General features: G+C 37.8%; 8 non-coding genes across 8 annotated transcripts; 2 read left to right on the top strand and 6 right to left on the bottom strand.

The window, feature by feature from the left end:
* Positions 1 to 11,307: 11,307 nt before the first annotated feature.
* TRNAR-UCG (transfer RNA arginine (anticodon UCG)) lies at positions 11,308 to 11,381 on the top strand. The gene has a single exon. It is a non-coding gene; the product is annotated as a tRNA-Arg (tRNA).
* Positions 11,382 to 13,227: 1,846 nt separating this feature from the next.
* On the top strand, positions 13,228 to 13,301 carry TRNAR-UCG (transfer RNA arginine (anticodon UCG)). Its single transcript has one exon. It is a non-coding gene; the product is annotated as a tRNA-Arg (tRNA).
* Positions 13,302 to 14,363: 1,062 nt separating this feature from the next.
* TRNAN-GUU (transfer RNA asparagine (anticodon GUU)) lies at positions 14,364 to 14,437 on the bottom strand. Its single transcript has one exon. It is a non-coding gene; the product is annotated as a tRNA-Asn (tRNA).
* Positions 14,438 to 14,503: 66 nt separating this feature from the next.
* TRNAN-GUU (transfer RNA asparagine (anticodon GUU)) lies at positions 14,504 to 14,577 on the bottom strand. Its single transcript has one exon. It is a non-coding gene; the product is annotated as a tRNA-Asn (tRNA).
* Positions 14,578 to 14,644: 67 nt separating this feature from the next.
* Positions 14,645 to 14,718, bottom strand: TRNAN-GUU (transfer RNA asparagine (anticodon GUU)). The gene has a single exon. It is a non-coding gene; the product is annotated as a tRNA-Asn (tRNA).
* A 69-nt stretch (positions 14,719 to 14,787) lies between these two features.
* TRNAN-GUU (transfer RNA asparagine (anticodon GUU)) lies at positions 14,788 to 14,866 on the bottom strand. The gene has a single exon. It is a non-coding gene; the product is annotated as a tRNA-Asn (tRNA).
* Positions 14,867 to 15,057: 191 nt separating this feature from the next.
* On the bottom strand, positions 15,058 to 15,131 carry TRNAN-AUU (transfer RNA asparagine (anticodon AUU)). Its single transcript has one exon. It is a non-coding gene; the product is annotated as a tRNA-Asn (tRNA).
* Positions 15,132 to 15,340: 209 nt separating this feature from the next.
* Positions 15,341 to 15,414, bottom strand: TRNAN-GUU (transfer RNA asparagine (anticodon GUU)). Its single transcript has one exon. It is a non-coding gene; the product is annotated as a tRNA-Asn (tRNA).
* Between the last annotated feature and the right edge of the window lie 904 nt (positions 15,415 to 16,318).

Raw genomic sequence — 16,318 nt, 5'->3', positions numbered from 1 at the left:
CATGCCCGATCTGTTTCTTGCCCGGGTTACTGCACTCGCACGGCCTGTTTTGGTCCCTGTTAATACTTAGTCTCTGGTAGTGATTTTGTCCACTTTGCTTGGTGGTCTATAGGTAGTATCGCCTTAAGTTGACGATGTTCTACGCTCGGGGTACTTGTTTGCCCTCTAAGGTTTCGAGCTCGTATGCCCCCCCGAGCGCTCTCTTTACTCTGTAGAGCCCTTCCCAATTTGGTCCAATTTTGCCCACACCGGGTTCGGGTACCATGATCTTACGGAGAACCAGGTCGCCGGTGCGGAAGCTCCGCTTCTTTACTCTGGCGTTATAGTACCGAGCTACTTTTTGTTGGTAGGCCGCTGTCTGGATGTGCGCGAGGTCTCTTACCTCATCCAGTAGGTCAAGGTTGGTACGTAACTCGTCTCCGTTTGTCTGATCGTCATATGCTTCTAGTTGCAGTGTAGGTATTTCGATTTCCGCCGGGATTACCGCTTCAGTGTCGTAGGTGAGGTTAAAGAAGGTCTCTCCCGTGGCAGTTTTTTTCGTAGTTCGGTGAGCCCATAGAACACTTGGTAGCTTGTCCGCCCACAACCATTTAGCTCGGTCTAGTCGTGCTTTCAGTCCGCGGAGGATGGCTCTGTTCATTACATCTGTCTGACCGTTTGCCTGCGGGTGTGCGACCAATGTGAAGTTCTGACGAATTCTCATATTTTGGCACCATTCTTGGAACTTGATATCCTCGAACTACTAGCCGTTGTCGGAGATTAGTACCCGAGGTAGCCCGAAGCGGCATACTATGTTCTTCCAAAAGAAGTTTTGTATGTTTCGGGCTGTAACCGTTGCTAAAGGTTCAGCTTCTATCCACTTTGTGAAGTAATCTACTGCCACCACTAGGAACTTTCTCCCACCTGTTGCTGGCGGGAATGGCCCCAGGAGGTCGATGCCCCACTGTGCAAAGGGCCATGGACTGGTGAGGTACTTGAGGTCGGCAGCAGGCTGATGGTGGATATTGGCATGCTTCTGACACTTGTCGCATTTTCTGACGAGCTCGACAGCTTCTACCTTCACCGTTGGCCAGTAGTATCCTTGTCGAAGTGCCTTTTGGGCGAGGGCTCTGTCCCCCAGGTGTCCGCCGCACAGACCTTCATGAGTGTCACGGAGTACGAGCTCGGCTTCGGTAGGTCACAAGCAACGCAGGTAGGAGAGCGTGTAGCAAGAAGCTCCCTGGCGCTGCACCCTCCTGGCTGCATTGCGGTCCGCAAGGAGGGTTCCATCTAGCAAGAAGCTCGCGAGTGGGTCGATCCAGCTCGGCTCTGCTTCAAGGACGGGAGTGACCTCCTCTGCCCCACCGAGAATACTAGGCTGAGGTAAGTCCTCTATGTACACGGTTCTCATGGTGTTGTGACTCGTGCTGGCTTACCGAGACAGGGCGTTGGCCTCAGTGTTCTCTGACCTCGGGATTTGCCTGATGAAGTGTGACTGGAAGTTGAGTAGAGCCTCCTTTACTTTTGCCAAGTATGCGATCATAGTGAGCTCGCGTGCTTCATATTCGCCCGTAACCTGGTTGACCACGAGCTGGGAATCACTGCAGATAACTATGTGCTTTGCTCTTACCTTTTGCGCTAGGTTCAGCCCGGCTATCAATGCCTCGTACTCCGCCTCGTTGTTGGACTATTCCAGCCCCGGGCTGCGTAGGACTATTCCAGCCCCGCTGCCCTGCTGGTTCCGAGGAGTCATCTACGTGAAGGATCCAGGGCTCCTCATCCCAGTTCGCGTTTGGCCTAACCAGGAGAGATGCCACACTGGCTGCTACTTCACGGGGTTTAGACTCTATTGGCTTGGGAGCTCCAGGCTCACCCGAACTGGGGATCTCGGGCTCAACCGGCCCAGGGACTTCGAGGCTAAACGTGCACTCGGCGATAAAATCTACTAAGGCTTGGGCCTTGATAGCAGTTTGTGGCTTATACTGGAGGTCGTACTCGCTGAGCTCGATGGCCTACTTCGTTAGCCGACCGGAAACTTCGGGCTTGAGCAAGACTTGCCTCAGAGGTTTGTCGGTCAAGACCATGACAGTGTGAGCCTGGAAATATGGGCGGAGTTTCCGAGCTGCAATTACCAGTGCATATGCTAGCTTTTCTATCTGCAGGTATCTCGTCTCTGCTCCCTGCAGAATTTTACTAACATAATAGACGGGCCGCTGAATCCGATTTACTTCTTTTATTAGTACCGAACTGACCACTTCGTCGCTTGCCGAGAGGTACAATTCTAAGACCTCGCCTTCCTCGGGCCTGGCTAAGGTTGGCATAGTGGCGAGGTAGCCTTTTAGCTCGTCGAACGCGAACTGACAGTCTCGGGTCCATTCGAACCCTTTGCCTTTGATTGCCTTAAAGAAAGGCAGACAACGGTCTGCCTATTTGGACATGAAGCGGCTCAGAGCGGCTATGCGGTCGTTTAGCCTCTGAACTTCTTTTACTTTTTGGGGTGGTCTCATATCTAGGATGGCATTTATCTTGTCCGGGTTGGCCTCAATACCGCGTCGGTTGACAATGTACCCTAGGAACTTACCCGAAGTGACACCGAAGACACATTTGTTGGGGTTCAGTTTCATGCTAAATTGACGTAGAATTTGGAAGACAAAATCTAAGTCTTGTATTAATTCCCGTGAAAACTGCGTCTTGACGACCATGTCATCTACATAACATTCTATTTTCGTGCCAATTAAGGGCCGAAACAGCTTATTTACAAGTCTCTAGAAGGTCGCCCCAGCATTCTTCAGTCCGAAGGGCATGACCTTGTAGCAGTACAGGCCGAACTCGGTTATGAAGCTGGTTTTTTCCTCATCGAACTGGTCCATCCTGATTTGGTTGTAGCCTGAGTAGGCGTCCAAGAAGCTTAGCAACTCATGTCCCGAGGTCGCGTCCACTAGGCGGTCAATTCTGGGGAGGGGGAAGTAGTCTTTTGGGCAAGCTCGGTTCAGGTCGGTGAATGAACTTCCCTTATGAAGTCCGCTGCGATGAGCTTTTCAACCTTCTCGTCGACCGCCCTCCAGCACTCCGGGGCTAAGTTGCGTTTCTTCTGTCTAATGGGTCTGCCTACAGGGTCAGTGTTAAGTTTGTGAGTTATAAGGCCAGGGTCAATATCGGGCATATCGACCGCGAACCATGCAAAAATATCTAAATTTTGAAGTAAGAAACTCACCAGTTCGGTTCGTAGAGGCTCCTTGACGGAAGCACCGATCCGTAGCCGAGGTCGGGATTGCGACCATTTCCTCTGTGGGCGAAGCTCGTTCCTCGCCCTGGTTTTTCCCTTCAGGGCAGCAACATAACACTTGCAGGACTCAAGCTGGTCGCCCCGCGGTACCCCCACACCGAAGTCTGTAGGGAACTTCATTGCCAGATAGTAGGTGGAGACCACTGCCCGCAAAATGTGCGTAATTGGCCGCCCTATTATGGCATTGTATGAGGAGGGGGTCGCGACCACCAGGAAATCGTGGTTGAGTCTGACCGCACAAGGCCATGTGCCGACTTCCACAGGTACTGTTATCTTCCCGAGGGGCTTGACTTCCTCTCCGCTGAAGCCCACCAGAGGAGTGTTTGCGGGCTTCAGCTTGCTTCTCTGCAACTGTAGCTGGTCAAATGCCGATTTGAAGAGGATGTCCGCCGAACTACCTGAATCCACAAGTACGCGCCTGACTTCGAAGTCGCTGATCCTTAGTTTTATGACAAGTGTGTCATCGTGGGGGTAGTGGACACCTCGCGCATCGTCTTCCGTGAAGAAGATCGGTTCTTCTGTCTTTGGCCTCTTTGGAGGGTTCTGTTCTTCTCGGGCTGCCTCGCGAACTGACGTTCAGGTTGCTGCCGAAGTACACCCTACTACCACCGAACCTCCCACTATCACATGGATGGTTCTCCGAACTGGCCTCTCTTCCGGAGGCTGTCGTTGCAACGCTTCGGCTGGTCTGCTGCTGGATTTGGGGGCATCCTTTCCATGCTCCCCTTGCCGACCGGCCTTATTGTCATTATTATTATTATGCTGTACAAAATTTCTCAAGTATCCGCGACGGATGAGTCCCTCTATCTCGTCCCGGAGATTATTACACTGTTCGGTACTATGACCGTGATCTCTATGAAAACTACAATACAAATTTTTATTTCTCTCGTTTGGATTCCCCTTTAGGAGAGGTGGCCACTTTACGTATGGGGCGTCTTTGATCGTCATCAAGATCTCGGTCCGCCTCGTGTTTAACGGCGTGTAATCCGTCCGAACTGCTAAGGGAGCTCGGGACGGCTGGCTTGGCTTCGCCTCCCGGGCCAGGTTTCTTCTGTCACCTGGGTTGGAGGGCTCATCTTCTCTTTTCCTTTTCTCGACCCCGCCTTCGATCCTTTGGTTGATCTCTTCCTCTGTTCTCGTGAACTTGTCTGTGAGCTTGAGGAATTCGGCCACGGTGGCGGGCTGGCTGGCTACCATGTGCCATTTGAACTCCTTGTGCGTTACTCCTCTCTTGGCCGCAGCGAGCTGTACCACAGGGTCTAATCGCGGTATCTGCAAGCACGCTTCATTGAACTGCTTGATGTATCCCCGGATGGATTCTCCTTCTCTCTCGACTACTTCGAAGATGCTTTCCCCGGTTCTGGGGCACCGCTTGCTAGTAACGAAGTGTTCGGTGAAGACTTGCACGAACTGGGTCCAGCTTCTTATTGATCCGGGGGCTAGGTTCCTGTACCAAGTGCGGGCCACCCCCCTGAAGGTGGTGGTGAAGGCCACGCACATGCATGATTCACAGGCCCTAGCGATGTGCATTTGGGACTAGAAAGCATCGACATGGTTGTTGGGGTCAAAGAACCCATCATACTTGTCCAAAGGTGGGAGCTTGAAGTCTCTGGGCATGGGGACTGCAAGGAGTTCTGGTGCGAGGGGGGAAGGAACTAAGAGAATTGGGACAGCTTTTATCTCGTCCGAGCTCGTCTCTTCCTTACCTCTGAGCTCGGGCAGGACACGGGTGGCAGTTCGGCGACTTCGTCGGCGCCTTCGTTGTTGAGTGGGCTTGGTACTGGCGCTGCTGGCCTCTGTGTTGCCGAGCTCGATGGGCTCGGAATGTTGGTAATCTACTGCTAGGGCGTTGAATCGGTTCTCTGTGAGCGGGAACTCAGGCTTGGAGCGCCGAGGTGCTGACTTTGCGGGCGAGGTTCCCGACCCGCCTGCGAGATACGAGGCGGGGGTGATTTTCCTTTCCCTTCGGCCTGGGGATGAGGCCTAGCTGTTAGGGGGGTTCTGGAGTTGGGAGGCTTCTCCTCGGTGAGGGCGTCCACCCTGAGGGGAGGCCTTAACTGGCTTCGGAGCAAGGTGTCGAGGTGGAAGCAGTGATTGGTTCAGGGGTAGTTGGGGGAAGTGCTGCTGATAGTGATGTTGAGAGAGGTGGTGTAGTACTTGGTGCTGCTGGAGTTGATGCTGCTGGAATTGTTGCATTTGGGCTTGCATTGCCCGCATTCATTGCATCAGGTCGTCAAACTGGTTCTGGCGGGTCGCCAGGGGGACTGCAGTTGGTTCAACAAAAATTGTTTTAATAGGGAGTGGAAGAGGGACGTTCATGGCAGGAAGGTTTGCGGGCGCCACTGTTTGTGACGCATTCAAGCTGGGGATCCCATCCACCGGAAGGGGGATGGTGAACTGTCCAATGCACACCACGGGAACTTGGAGTTGTTCCCCGGTGGTGTTTGTCTCTGTGCCACGTTTGGCATTGTTGGAAGAAGCCATGAGTGTTGGGGTTTTTTGGAAGAAGAAGAGGTTATGAGAGTTTTAGAGGGAGGTTTTTAGAAGCGTTTTCCCACAGACGACGCCAATTGATGGTGCGCAATCCGGCCGGTCCTGGCTGTCAACGACCTTGCCTCTGAACAGAGCTACAGGGAACCTGAAACGAAGAAGATGAGGAAACTCCGGGGAGAACCCAGTGAGATTGCTCCGAAGCTCAAGTTAGAATTCTCTCAAAGGCAGGATAAACCAGATGGCGCAAAGTTCACATACCTTGTTCTTGGGGGGTAGGGAGCCTTTTATAACCACCTCGTGCACTCACTTCTAAGCTTCTGTCAGGTCGGGTATGATTATCTCTGAGCTCCTGCCAATTCGGGCGTCATCCCCTCAGCTGGACAGAACCGCCACTGCTCTCTTTGTCGGAGCCGTCTCTACGACTGGCGACGACGGTGGCAGGTGGCGGTGGCAGGTGGCCGTTGAAGTGCGTCTGTCAAGCGTCAGATCCCAAGTCAGTTAGGTGCGTCGCCCTTGGATACGGACCTCCTCGGTGTCAGATATGGTACGTTTGTTCAGTTCGGCGTCCTAGAGGCGAAGTGCTGGAGTGGTGAGCGAGGTGAAGTCTTGAGTTCGGATAGGGGAGTGTCCCGAACTGCCATGGGGCGGGCCAGTTCGGGTCGTTGCCTTGTGTGAGGCTCGGGGCCTAAGGGAGAGTTTGGGCTCCTTGTAGGGAGTTCGGACTGCTGGTTCCTCCCTTCGGTGCTTGCGCCTTGGGTGCGCTGTTGTGCCGAGCTGTTGCCTTTGCCACGTGTTGAGTGATTACGAGGTCAGGCCAAATCTTCCTTCATCAAAAATCATGGCCCTAATGGCAAAACAAACACTCCTTAATGAAAGGTTGATTAAGTAAATAAGTTGTAAAATATATGAGATATTTTATTAAAATGAAAATTATAAGGTAGGTTTAAGTAAATATATAAAACTTTAAGGTGTGTTCTACTAAATGACCCTAATAGAAACACATAAAAGTAGGAGTGTCAATGGATCGGTTTTGGGTTGGACTCCGTCCAAATCAAATTCCATTTGGACAGATTGGACATACCAATAAGACATATTGAATTTGGACAGACTAGACAGACCAATATGACATATTGGATTGGACCTGGTCCATCCATAATGAATTTATATTAGATTGAGCCAATATCTGGTCCATTGATAGAAAATGAGAACATAGGTGTCAATAGACCAAGTTTGAGTTGAAACCAATCTAAATTAACAGGAATTTGAACTGATTGGACAGTCTCTGGACTGGTCCAAAATGGTCCAAAATATTCATTGGACTGGATTGGACCAGGTCCATTTGTAATGGACTCACATTGGATTGGACCAGATTGGACCAAATCCAATCCAATTGACACCCCTACATAAGAGTATAAAAGTATTTTATATTTTCAAATTTATAAATAATTAATAATTATTCATATTTAATATACTACTTTTAATAAGATTTTTATAATACAAAAATAACAATAATTAATTTCAGTTAGATTTATTCATTAAATTGATGAAACCGACCAACCCGATCAACTTGACCTGACAATATTGGATCAGTTTTGCTTCGATCATTTGTAAATCGGCCAAAATCGGATGACTTGACCATTGATATATATTAATATTTTACATTTTAAATATAATTTTTAATATGAAAAAGTGGGAAATTTCCCATTTTTCTTAGTCTAAAATGTTTTATATCATAAATTTCATTTTTAAATTTAATTTTTTAACAATTGCACTATAATTTTTAAAATTTAAATTTAACCTTCAAGTTTAAATCTTTTGAACCAACTGACCCAAACTTATACAACTTGAGTGGGTCGGTTTTCACAAATGGTAAGTCAGTTTTAATTGACCAGGTCAATTTGGTTGGCAAAACAACCTACAATCGAACCGAACCAACTCATGAACACTCATAATTTCAGATAAATTAATAGTCTCATCTTTCATAAATAACAATATTTTAATCTTCGATAATTGTTGAAAATTTATAGCGAAAATACATGATTATTGAAAAAGATATTGATAATGAAAAGAATACAATAATTGCAAAAATACAATAAGTACTAAAAATATATTAAATTAGTCAATAAATAGTATAATCTCAAATAATAGTATAATGTCTAATAAATATTAATCAACAAGTTATATAAAAAATACAATAAATGCAATAAGTACAATAAACAAAATTTAAAATTTTCAATAATTGTAGTTTAATCTCCAATAATTTTTGAAAGTTTTTTGATAAATAACAAAACAAAAATAAATTTATACATAATTATATTGAAAATACATTTATCACAAAAAACAATAAATAATTACTGAAATACAATAAATATTAATATTAGAATATATAATTATATAATAAATATATATAAAGAGTTTAAAATTATTAATTGATGTAAGTGAAATTAGTTGCTTACAATATTATGTAAAAATATTAAATTATTATTAAAGTTATTTCCTTATTAATTTTGTAAAATATTAAATTTTTATTATTTTCAATATTATGTTATAATTATTTTTTCTACTTTTCATATTGTTTTAAATTTATTACATAACTTCTTTATTTTGACTAATTTAAAATCTAGTTATGTTAAATATTTTGTTATTTAAAATATTTGGTTACTTAAGTACTAAAATAATATGTAAAATATTTAAATTTTAAAATATTAATTATTTATTGTATTTAATAATCCATGAAATTATAATTTCTACTATTATTACATAATTTTATTATTAATTTTGTAAGATATTGAATTATTATTAATTTCAATATTATGCTATAATTATCTTTCTACTTTTAAGAAATTTTTTAAATTTATTATATAATTTCTTTATTTTAACTATTTAGCTATTTAAATATTTAAAATTTAACTATTCAATATCATGTTAAATATTTAGATATTTAAATATTTAAATAATATGTAAAATATTTAAAATATTTAGTTATTTACTGAATTTAATAATGCATTAAATTATAATTTATGCTATTAATACATAATTTCATTGTTAATTTTGTAAGCTATTAAATTATTATTAATTTCAATATTATTTTATAATTATTTTTCTAATTTTATGAAATATTTTTAAATTTATTACATATTTTCATTATTTTAACTATTTAAAATCTAGTTGTGTTAAATATTTAAATAATATGTAAATTATTTAATTTTTTTGTTATTTGAATTTTATTTATTTAAAGCTATTACATATTACTAAATATTCTTTTATATATTTATTTATATATTTATAATATTTGTTATTTATGATATTTATTTATTAAAATATTTAAATAAGATTTTATTTTTTAATGTTAAGTTTTTATTATTTGAATAAAATTTAAATTGATAATCCGGAAAAACAGAATTTAAATTATTAGTACATAATTTCGTGATATATTTTGTAAAAATATAAAATTATTCTTTTGTGTTTTTAATAAATATTTTAGTTATTATATAATTCTGCTAGAATATTTAAATAATTCTTAAATTTTTTAATCCAAATTTTCTTTAGATAGATATAGATAAAAAGTTGGGGAGAGGATAAATAGGAAGTAGAGATAATTTAGGAGAGAAACTTTCTTTAGATATATATATATATTATGTAGACACATATTTGCATGGTTTTATATATAGTTTTATATTTTTTCCGTTAAGGATAATGACCTATAACAACCTATAACAGATGATCGTTTCACCATGATCAATAATTCAAATGGCTTTATATCTAGTTTGAATCTAAAAATATCCTCTTAAATCTTAAAACAATGAGGTGTAACAAATGGATCGATTGAAACAGATATAGATAGATTCAACTTTGATCCGTCTGTATTTGAATTTGAAGCAAATTTATATTGTAATCAGATATTAAATAGTATAAATAAAATAAACTAAAAATGATCAAAATGTCGTATGTTTTCATTTGAACTAGAAATGACTTCGATGTTGTAGTTCTTGAACAAAATGAATTGAAACTTTGTTGTGATATTAAAAATTATGACATTTTAGTAAAAATATAACATTCAAACCAACAGATACAATATAAATTTTAAGTATATATGAGCATATATATTTAAATCAAATCAGCTTGGATTATATCCAATAGATTGGATGCTGATGGGTCCATACTCGATGGTCATTAATTCTTAATGAGATGAAATTCAAATTCAAATTTAAATTTGGACAATATGATACTGTTGTAATCCTAATTAATGTAGATTTTCTTTTCTTTTCTTTCTTTCCATTTTTCTTTTTGTTTTTTCCACTGTTGATGGCGTTGGCATATGAAAACACAAACACACATTTCCCACCAAAGAGGATTCTAAGTATAAAGGTCACTAACCAATGGTTCTGCTTCAAGTGTAAATGATGTTTCAATCCAAAACACTTTATTGAAAACGCCAACAGTACCAAATACGACCCTTGTATCTAGAGAACTGGCCAAGTTCATTTATGAAAATCAAAACATCAAAAAGAACAACTCTTTTCTCTTTTATACATGTTAGAGAATAAAAACCAATTCAGGGACCTAACAGCTTAAACTTTTGGGTCGAACCATTCCTTGAGAATACCAGTTTTTACATTTTTTATTATTATTTGAACCATCTAAATACAAGAAGAAAAGAGTTTTTCTAACTTTCATGTAGTTGTGAAATTGTGTATTTTCGCCAAGGTAGTACGAGGCTCGAGTTCGAGATCGGCTTGAGTCAAAATCTCGTAAGCTCTCGGCTCGGCTCAAGCTCGACTTGAGAAAAACATTTTATAAAAATAATATATATATAATATTTTTATTTGATATTTAAAAAATCAAGAATTATAATAATTAGTTATTATTATATATAAAAATATTATTATTATTATTATTATTATTCTGTATATAGCTATTAAAGTTCGGTGTTGAATAGCTCGGCTCATGGCCACCCCTACCCAAAACAGCCCCTTTTGTTGGCTGCCTTTTGTTGAGTATTCTTTTATTTGGCTTGCCCTTGGTTGATTGGATCCTTTTCCTATTTTGAATCTTCCTCTTCTTCCCCCTTTCCTTGCATTTTAGCTTGCATATGGATGATTTTGTGTTTGGTTTGAAGGAAAAAGTAGGGAAAGAAAAAGAAAGGCGGGTAAACTTTTAAAACCTTGTATAGCTTTTCATATCTTTCTCTTGCTTTCCCTACCTCTTCCTTCAAACTAAACATAGCCTTAGAGTCTAAAGCAAGGTTCAAAGTATTGATAGTATGATATTATACACTGTTTAGATGTTTTTGGGAACCCCTTTTTTTATTATTTAACATATGTATTATACTTAAAACTGAAATTTGAAAAAAGAAAAACTAAAAATATAAAAGATGTATCAATTAAAATACCAATATAACTCTATCAATACACAGGTGTATCTTTACTTTGGTCTAAAGGGGTCTATGCTTGATAGACGGTTTGGATTTGCCACAAGAGATGAATATATAGAGGGAGCTTCCTCTTTATCCAATATATTAATATAAAAGTTGAGAGTCTGGTATTAGCGACCGCATAGCGCAGTGGATTAGCGCGTTTGACTTCGGATCAAAAGGTCGTGGGTTCGGCTCCCATTGTGGTTGTTTGATAGTGTACTTTTGTTACTTTTTTTTTTCATTTTGAATTAAGAAGCCAAACAATAAAAAAAATAAAAATTTTAAACTTAAATTGAGATATTTCAGAAATTATTTATTGTTTTTGTGATAAATGTATTTCCAACGATTATATATAAATTTATTTTGTTTTGTTATTTAATAGAAAATTTTCAATAATTATTGGAGATTAAACTACTATTAGTGAAATTTTCAAATTTAATTTATTGTATTTTTGTTATAACTTATTGATTAATGTTTACTAGAGATTTTAAACTATTATTTGATATTATACTAATTATTGACCAAGTTAATATATTTTTAGTATTTATTATATTTTTGTAATTATTGTATTTTTTTCATTATCAATAATTGTGTATTTTTTCTATAAACTTTCAATAATTATTGGAGATTAAACTATTGTTATTTATCAGAGATGAGACTATTAATTTAGTTGAAATTATGAGTGTTCATGAGTTGGTTTGGTTCAGTCGTAGGCTATTTGGCCAACCAAATTGACCTGGTTAGGTTGGGGAATTGGTCAGTTGAAACCAACTAACCTTTTGTCAAAACCGACCCACTCGAGTTGTATCGGTTTGGGTCGGTTTTTTCGTTTGGTTTGTTAGTTCAAAAGATTTAAACTTAAAAATTTAATTTATTTTTAAAAATTATAGTGCAATTATTAAAAAGTAAATTTAAAAATTAGATTTATGATATAAAATATTTTAGACTAAGAAATATGGGAAATTTCTCACTTTTTCATATTAAAAATTATATTTAAAATATAAAATATTAATATATATCCATGGTTAGGTCATTCGATTTTGGTTGGTTTACAAATGGCCAAAGTGAAACCGATCCAATTTGTTCGAATTGGGAAATTTTTGAACCAAAGCTGACCTAAAATACTAGAAAAATGATCAACTCGGGTTGGTTGGTTTCATCAATTTGATGAATAAACTTAACTGAAATTAATTATTATTATTTTTGTATTATAAAAAATTATTAAAAGTAGTATATAAAATATGAATAGTTATTAACTAATTAAAAAGTTGAAAACATAAAACAATTGTATATTTTTATAGTTTTCCTTTTATTAAAACATCCCATATATATTTTACAACTTATTTACTTAATCAACCTTTCATTAAGGAGTGTTTCTTTTGCCATTAGGCCCATGATTTTTTATTACAAAAATACCCTTAACACTTTTTTGTATTGAAAACAAATTAACCAAATATAGCCAATAGAATGGTTGCCCGTGTCTTATAAAGGGCAAAAATGGTATTTTAATTTTTATTTTCTTTTAATTGGATTTATTTAAATGAACATTAGGGTCAATACTCTCATCTAATGGAATATTGATTAAATCCATTACAAATTATAAGTGGTGTTTTAGTAAAATTTTAACTATAGGGTAGATTTTAGTAAATTCATGAAACTATAAGAGGTATTTTAGTAAATGGCCATTTCTATTATTTAACTTTAGCTTAATAAATCTCATGCATCACACGGGTCCCACTAATATTATACTTAAAACTGAAATTTGAAAAAAAAACTAAAACTATAAAATATGTATCACTTAAAATACCAATACAACTCTATCAATACACAAAGGTGTATTTCTACTTTGATCTAAAGGGGTCTATGCTTTATGCTTGATAGACGGTTTGGATTTGCCACATGCAGCAGAGATGAAAATATGGAGGGAGCTTCCGATATATTAATATAAATGTCGAGAGGAAGGTGTTAGCGACTGTATAGTCAGTGGATTGACTGAGCCAATGATTTCATGCCAATAATAAAATATATGGAGCCCAAGAAATAATTAGTGCTCGACCGCATAGCGCAGTGGATTAGCGCGTTTGACTTCGGATCAAAAGGTCGTGGGTTCGACTCCCACTGTGGTCGTTGATAGTATATTTTTGTTACTTCTTTTTTTTTTTTTCATTTTGAATTAAGAAGCCAAAAAAAAAAAAAACCTAAACTGAGCTATTTCAGCAATTGTAATTTTTTTCTTCTTTATTTTTCATTTTAATTAAGAAGCTATAAAAATTAAACGTAGAAAAAATAAAAATTGCGCTAGAAGAGTTTGATCCTCCGTGGAATAAGGTTTGACTGAACGCTATGGCTGCTCGATTGACTGTAGAACCAATGATTTCATGCCAATGATAAAACACATGGAGCCCATGAAATTATTACTGGCGTGGAACCACGTCATTGGTTCCACAGCCAGCCGAACAGCCATCGTTTTCAGCTCATATTTATGTATTTTTATACATAAATATTATGCTTTTTTTTTTTCATTTGAATTAAGAAGCTAAAAAATTTAAAAATTTTAAACCGACAAAAATCAAATTTATGCTAGAAGGAGGGCTTAGACCTCAGGCTTTGTGGTTAACATTCATGCTCTAACCAACTGAGCCATTCCAGCAATTATTAATTTTTTCTTTCTTTTTTCGTTGTTCATTCAATTAAGAATCTAAAAAATTTAAACGTACAAAAATCAACCTTACGCTAGAAAGAGAAATTGAACCTCCAAATAGCCACATGCTATTAGTAGTTAATAGCAAATACTAATTGTTTTCTTTTTTTTTTGTTCTTCATGAATTAAGAATCTAAAAAAGTTTAAAACTACAAAAAATCAAATTTACGCTAAAAAGCGGGCTTCAACCTCCAATCTTGTGATTAACAACCACACAGTTTAACCAACTGAAATATTCCAACAATTATTAATTTATTTCTTTTTTTCGTTCTTAATTGAAGTAAGAATATAAAAAATTTTTGAAAGGGATTGCAATCCAAAAATAATTTAAACCTACAAAAAATAATTTTGCGCTAGGGCTTGAAACATCCGACCTTGTGTTAACAGCCACACGCTCTAACCAACTGAACTATTCCAGCAATCATTAAATTTTTCTTTTTCTTCATTATTCATTGAATTAAGAATCTAACCTAGAAAAAACAATTTTGCGCTAGAAGGAGGGTTTGAACCTCCGACCTTGTGGTTAACAGCCACACGCTCTAACCAACTGAGCTATTCCAGCAATCATTAAATTTTTTTCCTTCATTATTTATTGAATTAAGAATCTAACCTAGAAAAAACAATTTTGCGCTAGAAGGAGGGCTTGAACCTCCGACCTTGTGGTTAACAGCCACACGCTCTAGCCAACTGAGCTATTCCAGCAATCATTAAATTTTTTTTTCTTCGTTATTAATTGAATTAAGAATCTAACCTACAGAAAACAATTTTACGCTAGAGGGAGGGCTTGAACCTCCGACTTTGTGGTTAACAGTCACACGCTCTAACCAACTGAGCTATTCCAACAATCATTTAATTTTTCTTTTTTTTCATTATTCATTGAATTAATAATCTAATCTACAAAAAACAATTTTGCGCTAAAAGGAGGGCTTGAACCTCCGACCTTGTGGTTAACAGCCACACGACACGCTCTAACCAACTGAGCTATTCCAACAATCATTTAATTTTTCTTTTTTTTCATTATTCATTGAATTAATAATCTAATCTACAAAAAACAATTTTGCGCTACAGACCTTGTGGTTAACACCACACGATATAACCAACTGAGCTATTCCAGCAATCATTAAATTTTTTTTTCTTCATTATTTAATGAATTAAGAATCTAACCTACAGAAAACAATTTTACGCTAGAAGGAGGGCTTGAACCTCCGGCCCTGTGGTTAATAGCCACACGCTCTAACCAACTGAGCTATTCCAGCAATTATTAAATTTTTCTTTTTATTCATTATTCATTGAATTAAGAATCTAACCTACAAACATCAAATTTACGCTAGAAGGCTAAAGCCTCCGACCTTATGATTAACAGTTACACGCTCTAACACTATTCCAGCAATTATTAATTTGTTTCTTTCTTTCATTCTTCATGAATTAAGAATCTAAAAATTTAAACCTACAAAAATCAAATTTACGCTAGAAGGAGGGCTTGAACCTCCGACCTTGTGGTTAACAGCCACACGCTCTAACCAACTGAGCTATTCCAGCAATTATTAATTTTTTTATATATATTTAATTGTTGTGACTCCATTCCATTTATCTCTAAATAGAACGGGCCTCTCTACATTCTGAGATGGGCCTCGCACGAGAACGTTAAAAAAACCGTGGGATTTTCAAACGCCCAAACTACTGCTATTTTGATTATTTTCCAGAATACCATAGCTCAATTAAACCCAACGCACCCCACCATTGCAGAAATGCTCGCAAACGGGGTCTAAAAATAAAAGTTCGTGCGCAGTGAACATCCAAGAGCTGTTTTATGGTTCAAAAACATAGAAAAAAAGCCAACAAAAAAAAAAAAAAAACTAGGAATGAACAGTGAACACCACCTAGGTGTTTGCCTGTCTGGGTTCTTTACCTCTAAAAAATCATTTTGCTAGTGAGCCAAAAAAGACGCACCCAACCAAGAGTCAAGTGTGAATTCAACTAGAAGTACTACTTCACACAAGTTCTACTCAAATTTTTGAATCAGAAAAACGGAAGTAGGTTTTCTTAACATTCAATAATCACAATGAACGTGGCAAGATTGAGGGGGAATTAACCAGGAAACCTGCATCCAACCTAATCATTTTCTAATTTTTGGCATTCTGATAAGGATGCTCAAAATACCAAGTTGAAATGTATTCATCTTATGACTCCCACACAGCCGTTAAATGTTTAGAAACTAATCTGCAATTTCACCCCATCCCAAACCCCCACCAAAGAAGCCCAATATAACTGCTTAAAAAAGAAAATGAGGAAATTAAGAAAAAAATAATTGGTTGTGACTTGACTTCACATATAAACTTGCTACAAAATCCAACAAACATGCAATAAATTTAGATTGAAGTACACCCATTTTGTTCATGATCTAATAAAGTTTCATCTAAAACTAAAAGTGATGTAATGATCT

The sequence above is a fragment of the Nelumbo nucifera genome, chromosome 2 (assembly GCF_055504915.1).
Source record: "Nelumbo nucifera cultivar China Antique chromosome 2, China Antique-T2T, whole genome shotgun sequence".
NCBI classification, from domain to species: domain Eukaryota; kingdom Viridiplantae; phylum Streptophyta; class Magnoliopsida; order Proteales; family Nelumbonaceae; genus Nelumbo; species Nelumbo nucifera.
Note: the sequence above shows the minus strand (reverse complement) of the source record. Positions and strands in the feature narration are given on the sequence as shown.